Source organism: Trichosurus vulpecula, chromosome 4 (assembly GCF_011100635.1).
Source record: "Trichosurus vulpecula isolate mTriVul1 chromosome 4, mTriVul1.pri, whole genome shotgun sequence".
In the NCBI taxonomy this organism is placed as follows: Eukaryota; Metazoa; Chordata; class Mammalia; order Diprotodontia; family Phalangeridae; genus Trichosurus; species Trichosurus vulpecula.
The window spans coordinates 251312132-251332705 of record NC_050576.1 but is presented as its reverse complement, the minus strand read 5'-3'; the positions used below and the strand labels follow the sequence as shown (position 1 = coordinate 251332705).

Sequence of the window (20574 nt, the reverse complement as noted above, 5' to 3'; positions counted from 1 at the left end):
GGGTTTCTAATGCCTTTTTTCCAGTAGAGCTTTTGTTAAGCATTTACTGTGTGCCAGGCACTGTGCCAAGTGCTGGGAAGACAAATAAAAGCAAATAAGACAGTCCTTGCCCTCAAGGAATTTACATTTGAATGAGGAGAGGAAGGTAGGCATGGTGGAGATGTCAGAATGGCCAGGGTTTGGAGTGGAGATATGGATCTGGGTATGGCCAAGGATGGATAACGAGTGAAGTTCGGCTTTCCTGAGAGCGGGCAGCGGGGTCTGGAGCCAGCTGCTGCCCTAGCATTCAGCTTCTGTGCTTTCTTTGTGTGCTACTGGAATGCACTAAGCATTATTGGCAAACGAGTTGAGCTGCCCTACCTCATTGTGGTTGGTACTCATTATAGATTAAGAGGGGTTTCAATGAGGCTGTCAAAATGGCAAAAAGCTAGAAGTCTGTGACAGTACAGGCCAGACAACCACATATAATTTGATTTGGTTTGGAGCTAGTATTTTTTACGGTGAGAAGTATATTGCTTGCTATCCTCTTGAGGGACTTTGAGGCCTTTTCAGTTTGTTTCCCACTTCAGTTTCATTATATCACTGGGTAGCGGGATTTGTTTAGCTATTTTAGCTCTTGTTGATTTAAAAAAAAATCTTTGGCTGCTTTTGTGTAGGCATTGACGTGTTCCATTAGAAAAGTGTGGAAATGAAAGAAAAGCTGAATGAGCAGACAATTACTGATTCTAATGAGCTTGGCTTTTACAGGCACAAATATAAATTTTACTGGTCCCCTTTGCAGGTTCCTGGGTTTCAGGTACCTGGTAATATAAAAATGAAACTTCCTTGACATGAGCTGTTTTAGTTTACTTAGAAGAATGATTGGGAAGGCTAACTACATTTGTTGAACAGAAGTTAATAGGCTAAATGTCAGTCTTGATTTCATAGATGTTTATGAATGAGAAAGCAAAGCTCTGCTAAGCTATGAGTACCTAGAGAAGAGGGGGATGATTTGCCTGTTTTCAAGGAGGTCACATTTCTGTAGAGAGATAGCAGCATAGACAGATGTTCTCAGCTACCAATCAGATAGTAAGGCCCGATACTTCATTCTCTGGGGAACTGGGGAATGGTAGTGATCACTATGTACTCCTAAGTAGATCCGCTGAGGATTTTTATAAGGTCACAGGACATCTAGGTTATTAGTATTTTTTTTTCTTCTGTCTCCTCACAGTTATTTATTCAACCACTGGAAAGAATTTCCATGGGCATGGGGAAGCATTTCTGTGTTGGGAAAGGCAGCACCATTTGCAGTATTACTGTGGATTAAACATTTTATTTTTGAATATGGTAGAGAAGACTAAGTAGGGGCAGGTATTAATAAAGCTGGAGGCGATTAAATAGAATTGAGAAGATTCCTGTTTGCATTGCTCTCGTGGCAGTTGATGTCTGTTTAGTGTGCTGGCAAACCTTTGCTAAAGACTTCCCTTTGGCTTGGTTTGTGAATCTTACTTGTGTTTGAGAGCCTGAGAGAGATAATCTTACTTGATTGAAATCTGTTGGGGAGTGGACCTGCCATCCTTTCCACTAGCAACGTCAACCATTGATCAGCAAGAGCCCTGGGAACAATAGAACTCCCAGACTATTGGCCCTGCTTCCAGTCCAGAGCACTACAGCAAACTCTTTTGAGAAGGGGCAAACCATCTTAAATAACCATTGACCTTGTGTCACTTGATAGAGAAAGCAAACCAGTCTAGCTGAAGCAGCAAGTCATCCTAAAGAAGAGATAGAGGTGGCACATGATAGTTAAATCCTATCACTCCTGTCACCTTCTCTCCTACCTCCCAGTGGAGACCGGCAAGGATCCTGAAATCAAGAACTCCAAGAAGAGCAAGACTCTCAGCTCCTGCAGCCAGTCATTCAGGGAAGCAATGCTTGTGGAAGTACTCTTCTACTGGTCCTGAGGCTCCTGCCTTTGAAGCAACAACAGCTACGGAAGACCTGGAAAAGGAAGCTTTTGCCACCAGTCCTTGATACTGTCAAATGGTTAAATATCTGAATTGGAAATAGTTTTTATTGTTGAAACAGTGTGGAAGGAGCTACGCGCCTTGTGCTTTGCTGCTGTTCTCTAGCCAATCCGGCTCACACTCCTTGATGACATAGGTTGTCCTTTCTCCCCTCCCCTGTTTGTGTCCCTGGAGCTTTGCACAAAGTAAATGCTTACACATTTTCCTTCTTCGTTTCTTTCACCGATTCTGTAAACACTTATGCAGAGTGATGAGTATGTGAACAAGTTCTCACTTCAGCAAACATCAAATTTTCAAGTTTTTGTTAGAGAATGAAGGGATTGTTGTGCACAAGTTCAACACAGTTGAATGGAGAAGTTTTTAAGAGCTTAGAACATGCCAAGCATTCATTACGTGAAGTACCAACCGTCAAAGATAAGACACATGCCAGCCCATACCTCACAAGTGATTGGCGAAAAACAGATTACTTCAGACATAAAGTAGAATATGGTGAGAGATCCAAAGAAGACTTTGTAAGAGTTTTGAGGAGGAGGAGCCATTCTGTGCTGGAGGCATCAGGGACATGACTGTGTCTTTGGGGAAATGGCTTGTGAGCAGGATGTGGAAGGGGATGGACAGGGGCTCAATAATAGGAAGAGTTAGCAGAACTGACTTCTCTGTGCTAAGGTAGAATTTAGTGGTCTCTTTGTTTAGAGAAACTTTAAGTTAATTTTATTTAAGTCTTAATGACTCTTGTTTTCTAAAACTAAAGTTTTTTGTTGTCCCCTCTCCCTATTTCAAATCAGATGTGCTAAAGCATTTGTTTGAGCAATTAAAAAAAATTGTGTTTGAGAAAATTAAATCAAAATAAAGATGAAACTCTTTTAGAACACCAGCACTGTTAGAAATTTTTACAGATGATTTCACAAAGTGTTCATGTGTCCTTAAAAGCTTTTTTTTTTTTTTTTTTTTTTTTGTTTAAATTGGTTGAGAATTTTCATGAACCTAATGGATGCCTGGCAAAAATGTTTGAAAAATACTTGTAGCACTAAACAAGCACAGGCATTTTCGGGATAAAATAAAACATTATATTATAAAATGCTTTTATCCCATAGGGATTTGCTCATGATATGGTTCAAATTTCCCCTTTTACACTTAGTGTCCAGGCAGGCTTCCTTTTCCTTTGAGTAACTAGTTCCTTGAAAGCATGGGTTTAGGTGGCATAAGAACACTAGCCAGAGTTGTTTTTATAGGAACAGTATTATAAATGGGATAGGCTTTGGGATGGCCCAGACTTGGACTTTAAAAGTTTATAAACTATGATGGGGGGTAGGAGATCATTTCCACCCTTCTCTGCCTTCCCTTTTCTCTTGTTTCTTCCTCCTTTTTCCCTCTGCTCCTTTCTTCCTCTCTTCTCTGATGGGCAGGTCAGAGGGGCTCCTTGAGCATCAACGGAAGAAAAGGCAGCCAACATTCAAAAAAATCACAGTGGAATTTTCCCCAACCAGGCTTAGACTAGAGCACCAGGTGGACTCTCAGAATTGTCTTCTGTCACTCAGAGTTGTCACAATGAGACAGAATCTACTTTATAAATATGAACTATCAAAAAATGTGAACGATCTATTTTTCTCCCACTGGCATGTGTTCCATGCTTTGTTAAACAGTGTTCTTGCAATAGACATGTCAGAAGTTTGAGGTAAGGCCAACACTGTTGTCTTAGAGAAATGTTACTTGCAGCTGGCCTGTGGGTAGGTCTCTTACAATAGAACAGTTCATTGTGGATCATTTTATCTTCACTCATAAACACTCTGAGAACCCTGTCGACCTGGGCTTGGAGGGACTGGAACTTTTCTGGTTCCTCAGCGTTAGATTAGCGGCCGTCGTGGTGGCAGAGAAAGCAATGGGATTGGCTCATTACTAGCCTCTGGAGGAAGTGTCGCTCCTCTTTCTTGATTTTCCCTGCCCATTCTCCTGAAGTTGGTAGAATTGCTCCCTGGCTCCCTGGGGGGTGAGGGGCACGTAATCTGCATGGGACGTGTACTTATTAGCATGAGTTGGATGACATTAATGGCTGATGATATTCTTTCCAACTCTGAAATCTTGGGATTCTTTATTAGCAGCTTCTATTTACATATGTGCTGGTTTGGATCAAGTAGTCAAAGCAGCAAGCATCTATTAAGCACCTACTAAGTGCTGTGGTTACAGAAAAAGGCCAAAAAGACAGTCCCTGTTTTCAAGAATCTCCTCATAGTCCAATGGGGGAGACAGCATGCAGACTGCTATGTATAAACAAGACACATACAAGATAAAGGGCGGTAGTCACAGAGGGAAGGCACCACTATTATTAAGGCAAATCAGGAAAAGCTTCTGGCAGAAGTTGGGGTTTTTAGTTGGGGCCTGAAAGAAGCCAGGGAAACCAGGAGGACTTGATCCATAGCTCTTTCCCTTGCCTTTCTCCTTCTCCCAGTTCTGGGTGGAGTGGAGAATCTTTCCTTAAGAGAACGCTGATTCCTGGGCAGGTTTTTTAGGGTCCTTGAAGTGTCCTTCCTTCCTTTGGTGGCTTCATTTCTGATACGAAAAGACTGGGTCTTAGGAGTGGAGGAACTTGCCAGAAGTTAGCTGTGAAGGCCTGCTGGAGTCCAGGTTTTCTGATACCAAATCTGTTGTAGGGCACTGAGCTGACTGTCCATTCTGGCCAGACCTCTTTGGAAAGACCAGTTGTTAATTGATATGCTTAAAAAAGCTTATCCTTTGTCACGTGTGAATTTAGGGACACCTCCTGTATGCCTTTTCTGTTACTGGCTTATTGCTAGTCTTCTTTTGAGTTTCCTGTTTCCATCCTGGTCTTCTCAAGGGCTTGGCCGCTGCTGATATCTCTGCCTCCCAGTTAACTTTGAGTTGTTACTCTACCCCATCCTTCAACCCATGATGTGGTGGAGTGGTGGGTGCATCCTAGGCTGGCTCTTTTTCTGATGAGGTGAGATATGTTTTGTTTGTCCTAGGCCTGCCTCTGTTACCTCCCATGATATGGGGTTAGATCTTACATCCCTAGCCTTGGTTTTTTTCCCCAGGGGAGGATCTGACTGCTCCTGTCCAGAGAACCTGCTGCTTGGACTTTCCTCCCCTACTGACTCCAGCTGGGCCTGCCCCTGGGCCAGGCCTAGCAATGCCTTGCCTTCTTTCTCTTTCCTCCTGGAGCTAGGAGGGGCATGATTCTTTAGCTCAGGTAGTTGGAAGGGCTGAAGGCTGCCTCTCCCAGTGATCACTTCATTTGCAGGGAGTCATTATTGTAGCATCCTTGCTCAGCAGCAGCAAACTTTAAACTGAATACTTGAAACTAAAGGCTTGTTTAAAAAAAAATCCCTAACAGAGATTCTTTTTGTGGTGTACTGAGGACCATATTTTTCTTATATCCGGTGCATTTAACTGTTCATACTTTGTGTTTGTTCTTTAGCTGTTTTTTGTAGGACTGTATAAACGAGCTGTCTATGAAGAAGCAGCTAAGGGGGGAGGCCAGAACACTGCTCATTTCTGGTGTCAGTGCAGTTGTGATTGAATTTATATGTGCATAATGGAGCGCTCCTGAATAGGCTTTCTTATTTATCTAAGTGTCCCAGAGCTAAAGCCTTTGAATAGTGATTTGGCTTTTGCAAATCCATCAGGCCCAATTCAGACTCATTTTTTATCTATCTCCATCTTCATTTGTCCCCAGAAAGATCGAGAGCCAGGCTAGTTTAGATTACTTACAGGTTCACAGGTCTGAGCTTCAGGGCCTGAAAGGCCCTGCCTGGGCAGGTGATATGGATTAACTGTAGAGTGGTATAGCCTAACATTTAGATTAGAGAGGCCTGTTCAGATCTTCCCTCCTCTCTGAGTCCCTGAAAGACCGGCTCAGAAACGGCCTAGTCAGGGGTCCATAGGAGCTCTGGACACGTCTGATTTCCAGATAACTAATGGGAGCCCTTTCATGCCTCAGTTTGTACATGTAGTGTGTAAGACACATGTATTTGCAGGCACTTTGTGGTAGCCAGTAGTCCTCTAGTCGCGTGTTTCTTTTCTTACCTACTCTGGTTGTGGTTGTTGTTGGTTCTGCTTTCTGTCACCGCATTGCCCTTTTCCCTTCTTCCCTCTTTACTACAACTTTCCTGCACATTTCAGCTTTAGCTCCAGTTCCATCCAGCTCTCACAGTCACCGCTGACCAGCGAGAACCCTCCTTTCTGGGCCATTCAGTGACCCCTTTCTTTGGGTCTGTGCTCATTTTTGGTCCCTTGTCTTTTCCTCATTTCTGGGTCCAGGACTACTGAGAACATTGGAGCTCCATGGAGAGCCATGCTTAGGAGGCCTATGCTGTTCCCTATGTTGGGAACATTTGTTTATATGACTTGAACAAAATCATAGAACAATAGAACACACTCTTGATAAATATTCAGATGACACAGAGCTGGTATGAAGGCCTGGAAAACTGGCTCAGGACTCACAAAGATCTTGAAGATCTAAAGAATTGGCTTGAACATAGGAATTTGAAATTTTTGGTAATAGACCTAAAGTCTTGTATTTTTTTTTTAAATATGCTTCCCAAATACCAGGCTGGTAACATGTTGCTAGACAGTGGTTTACCTGGAAAGCAGGTAAGTCAGAAGTGTAATGTTGTAGTCCTAAAAGGGCAGTGCAATCTTAGACTACATTAATAGGACATTTGGAGCTAGGGAGGTGATAGCCCAGAAACTGCAGCCTTGAGGACACATGTGGCCAAAGTTCAGTCCTTTGACACAATCCAAACTTCAGAGAACAAATCCCCTTAATAAAAGGATTTGTTCTGTAAAACTTGGACACAGGCTAATGGCTACACTCAAGGACCTAGAAGGCCACAGGTTCTCTACCCCTGAGGATAGTCTGTTTCCTGATCAGACCACATTAGCAATATTATATTTGGTTCTGGCCGCCATATCTAATGAAGGGCATTGTTAAGCTGGGGGGTAAGAGAGGAAGGGGGAAGTGGGAAAGGAAGGAAACAAGCATTTATTAAGTGCTAAGTATGTACTAAGCACTATAAATGTTACTTTAGAGGGAGATGATGCAGGTGGTGAGGGGCCTCAAGATTGAGCTATGTGGGGATCCATTGACTCCTTTGAGGCTCTTTAGTTTTGGAGAATAGAAGACTTGAGGGGAATAGCATCACTCTCTTCAAGTATTTGAAGAGCTATCATGGAGAAGGAGGATTGTCCTTGTTCTTTTTGTCCCCAGGGACAGAAGAGTAGCAGGGGCGTAGGGTTGAAGGTTGTTAGATTCAGGATCTGAGGCAGTGAGTGATGCCAAAATCAAATAGAAATGCTGGCAGCGTATTGACTTATTGTTCATTCCTTTTGTTTGTATCTGACTCTTCATGACCCTACTTGGGGTTGTCTTGGCAAAGATACTGGAGGGCTTTGCCATTTCCTTCTCTAACTCATTTTACAGATGAGGAAACTGAGGCAAACAGGGCCAAATGACTTGCCCAGGGTCACACAGCTATTAAGTATCTGAGGCTCTTTGAACTCAGGTCTTCCTGACTCCAGGCCTAGCTCTATCTGTTGTGCCACCGAGCTGTCCCAGTGACATATTGACTTAGAAAACCATAAATTAACTTTAAGGAGTTCCCAATTACATTTTAATCTGCTTAGGGCTCCATGGCAGTTTTGCAGGCTACTGAGTTTGGCATCTCTATGAAACAACCTTCTAATGATTAGAGTTATCCAAACGTGAAATGGGCTACCTTGGGAAGTAATGGGTTTCCCCCAGATGCCTTGTTCCCCAGCTCTTTGCTCTGCTGAAGAGGGCATTCTTTTTCAGGATGACTTGGCCTTAGTCTGTCTAAGCCTCTGAGGTTCCCCTTTAGTGCTAAGATTCGTTTATTTTTTTAAATCTCTGACTACCAGACAAATGGGATGTTGTTTTATCTGCTTGTTCATGTATTTCTTAAATTTCCTTTTGTTAAGACACACTCAATACCTTATTTTCTTTTTCCTTTAGTATCAACTCCATGTGATTGGAAGTACCAAATAAGTTGAGCTTCCCCACATCAATGTACTGCCAATGGTAAGAGAATAACTGTCTTTCTGGTTGGAATCAGAGTATGATGATTTATGCTTAAAGTTACTTACATATTTAAGTAATGATAATAAGTAATATAACAAAGCAGAAACTATAGATTTTAAATGTTTACCAGATTTTTTAAAGTGGAGCTTTTTGAACTTCTTCCTTCTGATTTGGAGAGGATGAAGAAACACCTGGTATTTAATGATGATCATATTTATGTTTTGAAAGTTGGGTTCATCACTCTGAGTTTACAAATGGAATTTTCTGGTCAGATTTAAAAAATTGTGTTGTACCTGCTGTGTAATTTTATTGCTTTCCATCCAATTTGTACCTCTTATGAATAACATTCAGGATCATCTTCTGTCACGCTGCACTGATTGCCTTTGGCGTAGTATATGGGGGAGTGAAATAGTGCCATTTTAGTAGTAAAACCCTTTCCTTTCTGTCCCATCTCTGTCTGATTTTGGATTTGGTGAATGAGTGCAAAGCTAAGCTTTGGGTACTTAAAAAAAAGCCTTTCTTTTGATTTAGATCAGCTCAACAGGCAGGAATGAAGCCTTTTCTAGGTGCATCGGGCACAGTCCCTGCCATGCTCAAGATGATCTTTGTGGGGAAATAAAGCTTTATTGAATGTTGGATTGAAAGGAAGAGCTGCCCGTGTTAAATGTAACTGAAGAAGGCGGCAGAGGAGAGAGTGGAATGGACCAAGGTTTCTTGTACAGGTTGTTCCACCGTCTCCTCAGGTGACCTAATCAGGTGAAACTGCGTGTTCCTCTGGGACACATGAAATGAGGGGGTGGAGCTATACTGTACCCTTTTGTCTCAATTTGGTCTGTTTTATTTATGTCACAATTAGTTACGGATAAAGTTGCATTCATATTTATTCCTTGTCATCAAACTGTACCATTCTAATAACTCTCTGCCAACACCCAGGTAGTAATTTTCTCTTAATATTGTGGTTGCCACCAGACAGCAGAATGGTAATCTTTACCACATTGAGCAAACTGATCATATTTATATAAAAAGTATTTTCCATAGTAGGTAGCATTTTGCAGTGCTTTTAAAAACTTGCTGCATACATACACACCACTAATAAATTCCTGCTGTATACTTTGTCAGAGTCTACCAAGTGAACAAGGCTTCAAGTTTGAATTTGGTACTTCATGGCTTATCTGTTGAGGAGGACCAGCCTAGCTCAGTTCAGAGAGGATTTTGTGCTATTTGTTGCAGATACTTTTGGGGCTTGTCAGCAACTTAAATTATGCATCATTTTTTCTTCTATAAAATACAATTTACTGGGAAAATGAATGACAGCTAAATAATTTGTGAGAAATACAGTGTATTAGCTGAAATTCTTAAATTCATCCTTTAGTCAAGACTTGACCTTTCTGGGGGGGATTCCATGTTAACACATTTAAACATTAAATCCAAAACTTCTTAAACTGATGGGCTACTTTTCCAGGAAGCAAAGGAGCATATAATGACAGGTGAGAATCCCAAAGAAGCTTCAGAGGGTCATGCATTTCACCCAAGAAAGTGAGCCTTTGGGAAAATATAGACTGCCTCCATTTTTAAGACAAACCCAAGACTCCTTCCCCCTCCATCTTTTACACACATCAGTCCACCCAGACCCCTAGACAGTGGGCAGTTGTGTTTTGATGTGCTCCTCTGTCATGCTGTGGTTAAACCAAAGTCAAAATCAGATTTAGGATCGAGGAGGAGAGGGTAGATCGACGACTGCCAGTGTGGTGTGACTAGGCTGCTTCTACTAATGCTGCTGGTTTTTTGTAAAAAGTAATAAAAATTTGTAAACAGCTGTCAGTCCTCTACTAATGACAGAGCCCTTCAGAAAAATGCTTGGGTGTTAAGGCAAATATTCAAGAAGCTTTTATTAGGCCAAAGGACAGGAGAGCAATTATGTCTGAGTTGAAATATCATTTACTTATTTCTGTCTTGCTCACTTTGTGGTCTGTTTGGTTGATATGGTTGTCTGTCACTATTTTATTTTTATTTATTGAAAAGTGAAATGAATTTTTCGTTGAATAGAATTAAATACCACAATCAACTTCATGACTTTTCACTTTATGATCACCCTGCTCTGCTACAGAGATCATTCCTACTCCCCACCACTGAGTGTTTAATAGTATCTTTCTTTTGGGGGATGGTTAGGGGAAGGTATGGGACCTATGATTTCCTGATTATCGGAAATCCTACCCATGCAGATCACCCTGTGCTCTAGCTTCTCTTTGCTGGGACCATCGAGAGGTTAAGTGACTTTCCCAGACCCCTTATGTGTCAAAGGTGGAATTTGATCCCAGGTCTTCAGGAGTCGGCTCCTTATCATTAAACTCCTGCTGCCCTTCAGGATCATACTAGGATCATAAAAGTAAAACCAATCTCTGTATTGCCTGGATGAGGCACCTAAGGCCTTGAGTCTCTCAGAGGTCAGAGGAGATTGAGCTGGAATTAGAATTCAGTCTCTGACTCCAAATCCATTTCTCTTTTTTGGGGGTGGGGGGTGGGGGTGGGGTGAGGTGTGGAATTTCTGTGGTCTCATGGCCTAATTTGCTTTCATTAATTTTTGTCTTCATTCAGAAAGACAGGTGTTTTGGTTATTATTACTATTTTTTTTTAAAAGGAAAAACATTTGTGAGCTGAATGGTCCTGTCATTGATGGTCAAAAGAACAGCTCTTTCTTTCATTGGGCATGGAGTTGCATTTCCTGTGCAGTTTTTCCATTAGTAGGATTTAAAAACTCTATTGGGTCATTAAAGAGCCAATAACTTCGGTGTACGGAGCATTTGGGATTCTCAAGAAAGCATTTTGTGATGGGCATTCAGAGGGACATTTGACATGAAAACTAGTGAGATTTCCAGGTCCGTTTAGGCCCAGTTTCACTACTTTTTCAGTTTAAAGCTTTTTTCTCTTGACTATATTAATTTCTATTCTAGGCTTTCTGTTGTTGGGCTTAATTCATTGAAATCTAAACCATTTTTCTATCATATTAACATATTTTATGACCTGTGGGGAAGAAAGTCTTTTAAGCACTTGAGAAAAACTAAAATTTCTCTCCTATGTTATAGTATCCTTCCTACTTGCATGTAGCTTTTCTGTAACACTAATAATAGCCTGTATTTATATAATGCTTTCAGTGATTGGCAAAGTGACTTCCTTTCCTAATCCTTCTCCCATCCTCAGCCTTTGATGCATTGAGAATTTATGGACAGGGAAACCGAGGCTCCAAGAAATTACTTGACTTACCCACAATCACAGACCTAGTAAATAAGTATCTGTTCTGGGCATTGAACTCAGGACTCTGGGATCATATGGTAAACTGTTATCATCATTCTATTAAGTTCAGTTTATCTCAACTTACAGTGACCTGTCAAGTGAGATCCCTTTTTTTATTGTCAATTATGTTAATTTGGACAGTAAGAGAAACCAACTTAATATACATGGATGAAAGTGGAGAGATTTTTAAATGTGCAGGAGATGCGCCAAAATGACATTTTGGCAAATTGAAAAGGTGGTTTGATATCTAACAAAAGATTAGTGTGATGTTCCTCGTTAAAAATGTACGGGCAAGCTGACAGGCTACATAGGAGAAGCCGAGTGCTCTCCAGAGCTGGAATTTATTTGGTTTCTCTGATGTCCTAGAAGAGATTGGCAGTTTACTCAGAAAAACCACTGGAACTTTTGAGCAGGCTATCCAATCCAGAAGCTAATTGTCCTTTGTGAAGAATTAAGGCAAACTCCTTGAGGGTGATTCTGGATTTCATTTTGGAGGCTCTGTAATGTTGCAGGATTTAGTGTCATTTAGTACAATGTCCTCTGGAGATTTCCTATTTCAGCTGCGTGCTGGGTATTTGTTGTGATGGTGGTGAACACTTTTTGCCAATGTGACTGCCAGTTTTATGCCTCACTTCACAAAGTCCTCTGTTGTGTTTCAAGGAGTCTTATGTATTTTAATATATGCATTGGAGATACCTGGTTGGAGGATAGAGTATTTTGCTCTTCCATATCTTATTTTATTTTTAGTCAGCAAACAAACACAGTGGGATCTTATACAATACTGTAAGAATGTAATCTCTGATGGCCTGCATGTTGGGTGTATTGAAGATAGAATTCTCAAACAGGTTTGCTTTAGGTTAACTTCTGAGGGGTCTCTTCCAACTCAGATTCTTTCATTCTGAGTTTATTTAACCTTGTAATGACTGACCAGAGTGAAAAGCTGAACTAGGATGGTGGCCAAGGGAGTGGAGAAGGGTGTGAGGGGCTTTTGAGGAGGATAGAATTGATAAGATTTGGCAACTTTTCATAAGTGTTGGATAAAGTAGAGGATTATGTAGAGGAAAGGATTTATTTACTTGGTAGCAATGAGCCTCAAACTTGACCATATCCAGTTATCATAAATTTTTATTAACGAAGGCTACATTAATGACCTCAAACAGATGACCTTAGAAAAATGAACGTATTCATTTATTTGATGTGTAACAACTGCTACTTGCAGCTGCTGTGGGAGTGTAAGACCAATAACACCAGCACACAGGAGGGCTGCTATCACAGGTTCTTTAATCTGCTTTTCTAAGGAAAGCGACTTTAAAGGGGCCAACAATCTTACTTTAATCAAGCATATATATCTATGTGTGTGTGTGTGTATGTATGTGTGTGTATATATATATATATATGTATATATCATTCACTTAGTTCAGGGGAAAAGTCATCACCCTGAACTTCAGAGAAAATACAAACAGAAATCACAAGCAGAAATTATATAAACAGAGCAAATACAAACAGCCAAGACCAACAGATACGGCTTCCAACTGTCTGACCAAAAGCAATACATACCAACATCTAGGTTTTTCAAACCTGGGGGACTCCTTAACGGCTACCCAGAGTCTCATCTGGCTAAATCACACAAACATTCTTCCAATGAGTGAACCCTAAAGCAAAATGCTACCCTCAGAGTATATATACTCTTCTTCAGGGCCAGAGGGCATCACAACCCTCGTGACCCAGTCTCATGTGATTCAGGCTTCCATGTGACTCATGTTCAAAGCAGGTCACATGAGCTTATTAAGGGGCAAGGAAGATCGTCAAATTGTATTAACATTACATGATATAAAGCCTGACACCATGTTTTAAGTTAATAAAATTCTATGCTAGCCTCCTATTCTAGTTATATTGTACCAGTAGAACTTAGCTCTGATAGAGAAACCTTCCTGTAGTTTTGTTCAGATGCTTATGTAAAATGACAACACTTAAGGTGTACTTATGGCTAACAAATGGGGAGTATGGTCCCTGGAAGGTACAAGAGAATTCCTTTCTTCGTCTTTCTTGGGAATGAAATGTCAGAGTAAAGGGCATGTCATTTCTATCTCCAGGGTAGTTTTTTGTTCGAAGAGAAGGAAGTTAACCCATGAATCTCATCATTAAATTGATGAATGAAAATGGCCTATCTGAATTGAGGGTATCTGTAGTATGGGTTTGGTCAGTGGTAGAAATGGGCCTGTTAAGAGAGTTGGTATCAAGGCATATGAACTGTGAGGGAATGGGAACCATACTATTCTTTTTCGAAGTAAAACATATTACTTACTGTTACTTAGTCTGTGAGATGGGAGAGCATCTACTTAGAAGGAACTATAGGAAACTTGTTACTCTTCACAAAAAAAAATAAGCTTTTACTGGAACAAGGGGAAAAATTGAGCTTATGACATGTATACATTAACATTAACCACATGAAGGGTATTTTTTGAAAACATAAAGGGAGAGGGTTCTAAAACTTCAAGAGATATACATTATCATAATAATGTTTAGTGAATGTGCTGTTTTCAAAGACTAGGGTTAGAGGATACAGATGGGAACCCATTCCTCCAAAGCTGATATTCTTAAATTATATGCTCCTGTGAATGAAACTCCCATGGGATTGTGATAAAAGGGGAATCTCCACAGATGTAGATCTGAACCATCCCCCATTTAGAATAAAATCTAGGTGAAATGGAATTATTTACTATAAAGGACATTGGGAGTCAACCGCATGACTTAGGACATCAGTCACCCAGTCCTGTTTCAATGTTTCATCAGTGGTGTGGGGATGACCCTTAGCTATTTGAGGCCATGTCAGTGGAGGACAAGCCCCTGGCATGTTACCTGAGTCACAGTCATGGACTTGCTAGCGGTGGTACCGGCTGCAGCCCAACTTGGCTAGGCAAGGTACATTGTCCCATCTGTTGCTAAGTGATAATTTTCTCAGGAAGCTGCCTCCATAGGTGTAGAGGGTTTCCAGAGGGAGTGTGGCACTGTTGAAGAACCCAAGAGCAAGTGATTATTCTGAGCTTGGGAGTCTATCCATTTTCTAATAGATATGTCTCATTTGAAAGGTTAGTCAAAGATATGAGCCTGAGAAAAATATTAACCTTCTCTACTACCAGTTAATTTTGGGACAGTGGTTCTTGCTTTGTACCCCTTTCTAATAGGACTGAAGAGCATTGCAATAAAATTTGTGGATCATCTTCAAGCCTATGACTTGGGGAGCCCATCAGTTTCCATAAAGATTAGTAGCTAATTAGATTAGTAATGAAGAGTACTAGACAGCTATAATTGGGGACAAACCTGGGATTACAGCCAATTTTCATGCTTTTTCTCTGTTACATCTATAGGAAGAAGTTGTTGCCAGGAACCAAAACATGTGAAAGCATCCTGGATGCTAAATCTGTAATTGTCCTTTTTTTCCCCTTAGGATGTGTAGAAAGAAATTATCATCTCAATAGGACAGCCTTGGAAAGAAGTTTCAAAAAACTGCCAGCTGTTCTAATTTGTAGTAGCTTGCCAAACTTTAAGGTGGGGCACCCTTAGTAAGGATAGACAAGATATGTTTGTGCAGTCTGTTTTACAAGGATTCTGTTTATTTCTGTTATGAAGGATAATTCTTTTAAAACTGATTCTAGCCTGCCTTTTTATACTTATTTCCCCTCGTTCCCCAATGGGACCGTATAGCACCCGGTTAAATCGAGTTGAGTGAAGTGAGTCATGTCTGAAGCCTCGGCTGGAGCCTTCTCTGTATGTATGTTGCATTCCTCATGTGGAATGGAAGCCCTTCAAGGATGTCTATATCCCCAGCACTCAGCCCAGTATTTTTTCACATAGGTAATAATTAATGTTTGAGATTGAATTCAAATCTACAATCCTTATCAATCAATAAATATTTGTCAAAGTATCTACTTCACTGTGTCTTTTAAGATATCTGTTATGTAGACAGATCAGTGAACTCCTGCCAAGCAATGCTGCTTATAAACTTGCAAGTATTTGTCTAGCTTAAGTTTGTGGCTCCCATGGGCAAGTGACTGAGCATATGAGTGTCTAAGGCAAGTCAATAAGATAATCAATTGGGGAGTTTTCTTTCTGTGTCAGTAGAGGGAATTTCCACACTGGGAAATCCCATATGGGTGAAGTCAAATGTTTGCCTCCTTATTCCTCCATCCCCATCCCACAAAAAATGTATATTAAATCTGTTACTTCAAGGCCATTGTGGATTAATAAAATGATAATCTTAATAAAACAAATAAATTAAGGAAAGAAAAAAACATTAAATATTTAGCATGTGACAAGCATTGTGTTAAGTTCTAGGTTTACAGATAAAATAGGTGCGGCTGTCTCTATGTGCCCAGTCACCCAGGCCCCCATTCTCAATGATATACTCTATTCCTGCTGTGGCGGTCCCCGTGGCTCTATCCTAGGCCCATTTCTCTTCCTGGGACTCTCTGTACTTATCTTGTTTGCTGATCTCACCATCTCTCTTGGGTTCAATTATTTTCTTTATGCAGATGATTCCCAGAGCTATCATCCAGTCCTACCCAGTCACTCTTCTGTCTGGTAGCCCAGAATGACATCACCACATCTTGAATTTGATGTCTCATCAGTGTTTCGTGCTCAATATGTCCAAAACACAGCTCATCATCTCTTCTAGTCAGATCCTCTAGTCTTCTGAACTTTCCTGTTAGTTACTGTCAAAGGTACCAGGTGTCATCCTGCTCTCCTTACCTGACTCAGTCCTCACACATAGCTAGTTAGTTCCCAGATCCACCACCTCTCTCAAATTCATCCCTTTTCTCCACTGACAGCCACCTCTCTAGTTCAGGCTGTCACCACTTCTTGCCAGCACTATTCCAGTGGCCTCTTAATTGGACTCCCCTGCTGTAAGTCTCACCCCACTCCCAATTTATTCTCCACTCAGCTGCCAAAGTGATTTTCCTAGATCTGACTGTTGCAAGTTCATGCCTTTCTATTACCTCTAGGATCTTTTTGGCATTTAAATCTCTTATCCTGGTCGCATCTTTTGGCATTGAAAGCCTTTCCCTTGGCTCCAGGGCTTTTCTCATCTCCACCCACATTACTCTTCTCCACATACTGGACAGGCCAGACATCTTGATGCACTACGCTGTTGCTCACACTCCACCTCCTTTGCACTGGTTGTTCTTCATGCCTGACATGCTTTCCCTTTTCACCTTTGCCTTTTAGAATGCCTGGATTCTTTCAGAACTCAGCTCAAAGTCTGCCTTTCCTTGTCTCCCCACTAAGGTTGCTGCCTACTTTCTCCCTTCTTTATTCAGGAGAGCCTTATATGTACACATAATGTAAGTTGTTAGTTCCTTGAAGGCCTCATTTTGCATTTTATTTGCATTCCCAGTGCATTGCACGAGACCTGACACATAGTAAAGGAGCAGTTGATACCTAAAGGGGGAGATACCTAAAGAGGGAGTAGCTGGCCTGGGAACCAGCCTTTTTCGGAAGCCAAAGTAATGCTGATTTGATTACTAGGCCTACAGCCAGAGATGGAAGAAACTTTGGATATTTGTTACATAGTGCAAGCCTCAATGTTCTCATCTCCAAAAAATGAGAGAGGCTGGACTGGCTGGCTTCTGAGGGCCCTTCTAGTTCTCAGTCTGTGATCCTGTCACACACTTTGCATGAATTGTCCGTGTGATTGAAAAGGTCAGTAACTTAGAATTATGAAACCAAACTTGGTATCAAACATTTATGTGAAGTTTGGAGAAGATGTAGTAAAATTTGATTTCATTAATGAATCACATGCTATCATTTCTGTTTTTATTTAGATTAATTGCCTTCTGTGTCTGAGAGGCCACAAACAATATGCCACTTTAGGAAATTTTCACTTTTCTGTTCTCCTCTCTTATATTTTTTTTAATATGAAATTCGAACAGCTGCCTTTTTGAGGAAATGGACCACAAAACCTCTGACAGCTTAATTTTGTAAGATCATAGTTTTAGAACTGGAAGGAACCTTTGAGGCCACCTACTCCAGGACTAGGAAATTGAAGCTCAGAGGATTTAGATGATTTGCCCCAGGTCATGTGACATAGGGAGTAAGGAAGCAGCGGAACAAGGATCCCCCACTAGGGCCGCCATGTTCTGTTTACTAGGCTACACTCAGGGGCTCCCTCTTTCCTTATGCCACATGAAAATATAGTCTAGAAAACTGAGCTACCAAGGTTAGGACTTAGACATGGAACAGGAAGTGGTACTTTGCTATCATCATTTGTGCATTTGTTATATTTAAGGTTGTCCAGTTCCGGACGACAACTTAGAGAAGACACAGCCTTTGAGCTTCATTTGAAGTGGGTCGTGTGGGCACGGGAGACACTGGGGCTGGGTCTGTGATTCTGTTGGTTTAGGGAGCTCCCTGGCAAGGACCAGCATGTGGAATCTGGGAGAGTTGCCTGCAGCAGTGGTGTCTGACTCAAGTAGAAAGGGGGGAGGAGCACAGAAGAATCCTGAGGTCTGCATATTGATTTTGCTTTAAAGTGTAAAGTTATCTATATTTTATTGTATTTTTATTTGTTAAATATTTCCTAATTAGCGTTTTAATCTGATTTGGGCTGAGTGCTGAGAGCACCCTCCCTTCTCTCCCACCTCCCCATTCTTGAAATCCCTATCATAGAGCTTAATATGTATACTAACTGACTGGCCCACTGAGAAGAAGTGATTGGGAGGGACTTGAACCCAGGTTTTCTTAGCTTCGCAGCCCGTTCTGGCCAATACTCTGCATTGATCTAAGTTTGACTGATACCTGTGCAACTAGCTCATATGAAAGAGTGCTGGGACTCAGGCTTTGAAGTTGACCGCAGCTCCTGTTTTCTGTCATCTTCTAAACTGAAGATAAGAAAATTAGGGAAAAAACACCTGCATGGTAGTTAAAGTAGGAGAGAGAGGAGAGAGAGACAGGAGAGAGAGGAGAGAGAGGGAGAGGGAGAGGGAGGGAGAGGGAGAGGGAGAATGTTTTCTTCTCTCTCCCTCACCCCCTTCCCCAAAGCTTCCCTGCTTTCCTTTGGAATCAGTAGTAGTGCATCCATTTCCCCCACCTTCCTTTTTTCCAGACCTGTGAGTTTATCAGGGCAGAGAATTCAAGATATGAAAACTGCTTCTGGGGAAATGAAAGTCATTTTGGGCAGGAGGTATGGAGATGTCGTGTCTTGCCCATAGTTGACAGATATTTTTTTTTAAATCCACTGTAGTACATGGTATCTTTTAGGTTTTAATCTTAAGTGGGATTTTCCCTCCCTTCATACTCTTTTCCTCTTCCCCCTCCTTTCTCTGCCCCATCATAAACATCTGTTTATTCTCTTTTATTTCCTTGTATTCTTTTTTTTAAAAGCCTTTTTCTGGCTTAAATGCTAATAGCATTATAGATAGAGCATTCATGCTGTTCAGAAGTACAGAAAATAAATACAGATCAGACAGCCTGAATCTGCATGTGTTATAATTGTTTTAGGATGCTGGACAAAAGCTAATTAGTTTAAAGTTAAGAAATGCAGAAAGTGCCTACAAGAAAGAGTTAGATTTATAGGGTGAAATGAGATTTATTGGCAGGACACAGCAGCAAATACCATTCAGCAGCCCCTGGGGCCAGTGGCGATGCAGCCCCAGCAGGTCCTGAGTCAGCAAGTCCAACCAACTGGGCTTTATCCCAGACCCCTTATTCTTTATTTTTGTGGACATGGTGAGGGTCATCAGCAAAAAGATTAACAGTGTTTGGGAGGAAGTTGGAGCAAGAAACCCATGTGCTAAGTGAGTCAGTGCCCTTCTGGGTGAAGAAGGTTTTATGCCCCAGAGGAGGTTTGAATGGAAAAATACCAGCAGGGGCCTCAGATATTTCCTGGGACTTGGTTGTGCAGGGCATCTCTATAAAGACTGGGAGTGGAGGGGTAGTTGGAAGAATTTGATTTATGATAGGCTACTTGGGTCTAAAAGACACTGATTGCCAGGTAAATAGTAACTTAAAGCAGAGCTACAAAAGCTCAAAGCCAGAGTTCACACATGTGATGGGTAGTTAAAGGAGTTGACTTAGTACTCCTGCTGTGGAATAAAGTAGTCATAAAGTAACATTTACTCTGTTGGCAAGACCTTCTAGTAGCTAATGAATGAACACATAGTGAAGCCATGTTCCTTGCTGACCCATGGTGCACATTCAAGGGTACCACTGTGGCTCAAGAAAATATGATCGATCAACAAATATTTAGTGAACATTTACTTTGTGCAGGATTTTTTGCTAGGCACTGTGGAGGGAAGGAAGGGTAAGGTACAGAACTTGTCCTCTAGGAACTTAAAACCTGGATAAAGGCAAAGGCAAATTCCTGATAAATGAGGATTTGAGAAATAACACTGCTAGGCAGCAGTATTACATGATTAATTATGAAACGAATGTTCCTTAAAAAACTCAAGTTGAATTTTTAAATTGAAGCTCTGATCACTAATTTGTGTATTCCATCACCGTTTACTTTTTACTTCTCAGCGATACGTACTTTAAATATACCTGTGTGCGGCACATGGCTGAGTAATAATAGCATTTATGTGTTTATTGGTGGTGGTGGAGGGTATTTAGAGGGGTCCATAAGCATCCCAGAGTAGCTTCAGTATGCAGTTTTCAGATACTGGGAGAAAAGAAGGAGCACCTTGGGCTAGGGAGGGAGACTTCTGAGAAGCTTCAGTGGCCTCTAGTTACTGCCAGGTTTAATTACTTCTTTGTCCCCTATCCCCAGAGAAGACTGCAAAAAAGCTAAGTGGGAACAGCAGTCTAATGCAGTGGAAATGCTGAAGGATTTGGAATCTCAGGACCCTGGGTTTGCTCACTCGATGCTTTGTGTCCTGAGACAGTAGAATATAGTGGATCAAACATGCCATGGACGTTTAAAAGGCCAAAGAGAGCAGAGGGAGTATAGTCACTTGACGTGTTGTAGATGGGATTCCTGTTTCAGGTGCAGATTGAAATTCTTTAGATCCTGCCTCTGCCTTTTATTGCTTATATGATTTTGAGCAAATCACTTCCTGCCTCTGGGTCCTAGTTTTCCTTGTGTATGAAATGTGGAAAGGTTTGACTGGATGACTTGGGAGGTCCCCCCCAGCTCTAAATCTGTCTGCTGTTCCTGTGAATTAGGGAAGTTCTATGAGGCTGATATTATTTTCTCAGTCCACAATGACCTGTTGAAACTGAAACTCAGTA

General features: G+C 41.3%; 1 protein-coding gene across 3 annotated transcripts in view; it reads left to right on the top strand.

Moving 5' to 3' along the window:
* TBL1XR1 (TBL1X receptor 1) overlaps positions 1-20574 on the top strand; it is a 157334-nt gene that overhangs the window by 57533 nt on the left and 79227 nt on the right. For 2 of the 3 annotated variants that reach the window (XM_036753642.1, XM_036753643.1), the window contains exon 2: positions 7993-8058. The gene's annotated coding sequence lies outside the window, so the exon portion shown is untranslated. Of the gene's footprint in view, positions 1-7992; positions 8059-20574 lie in introns of those variants that run through there. The other variant, XM_036753644.1, reaches the window with a different exon arrangement.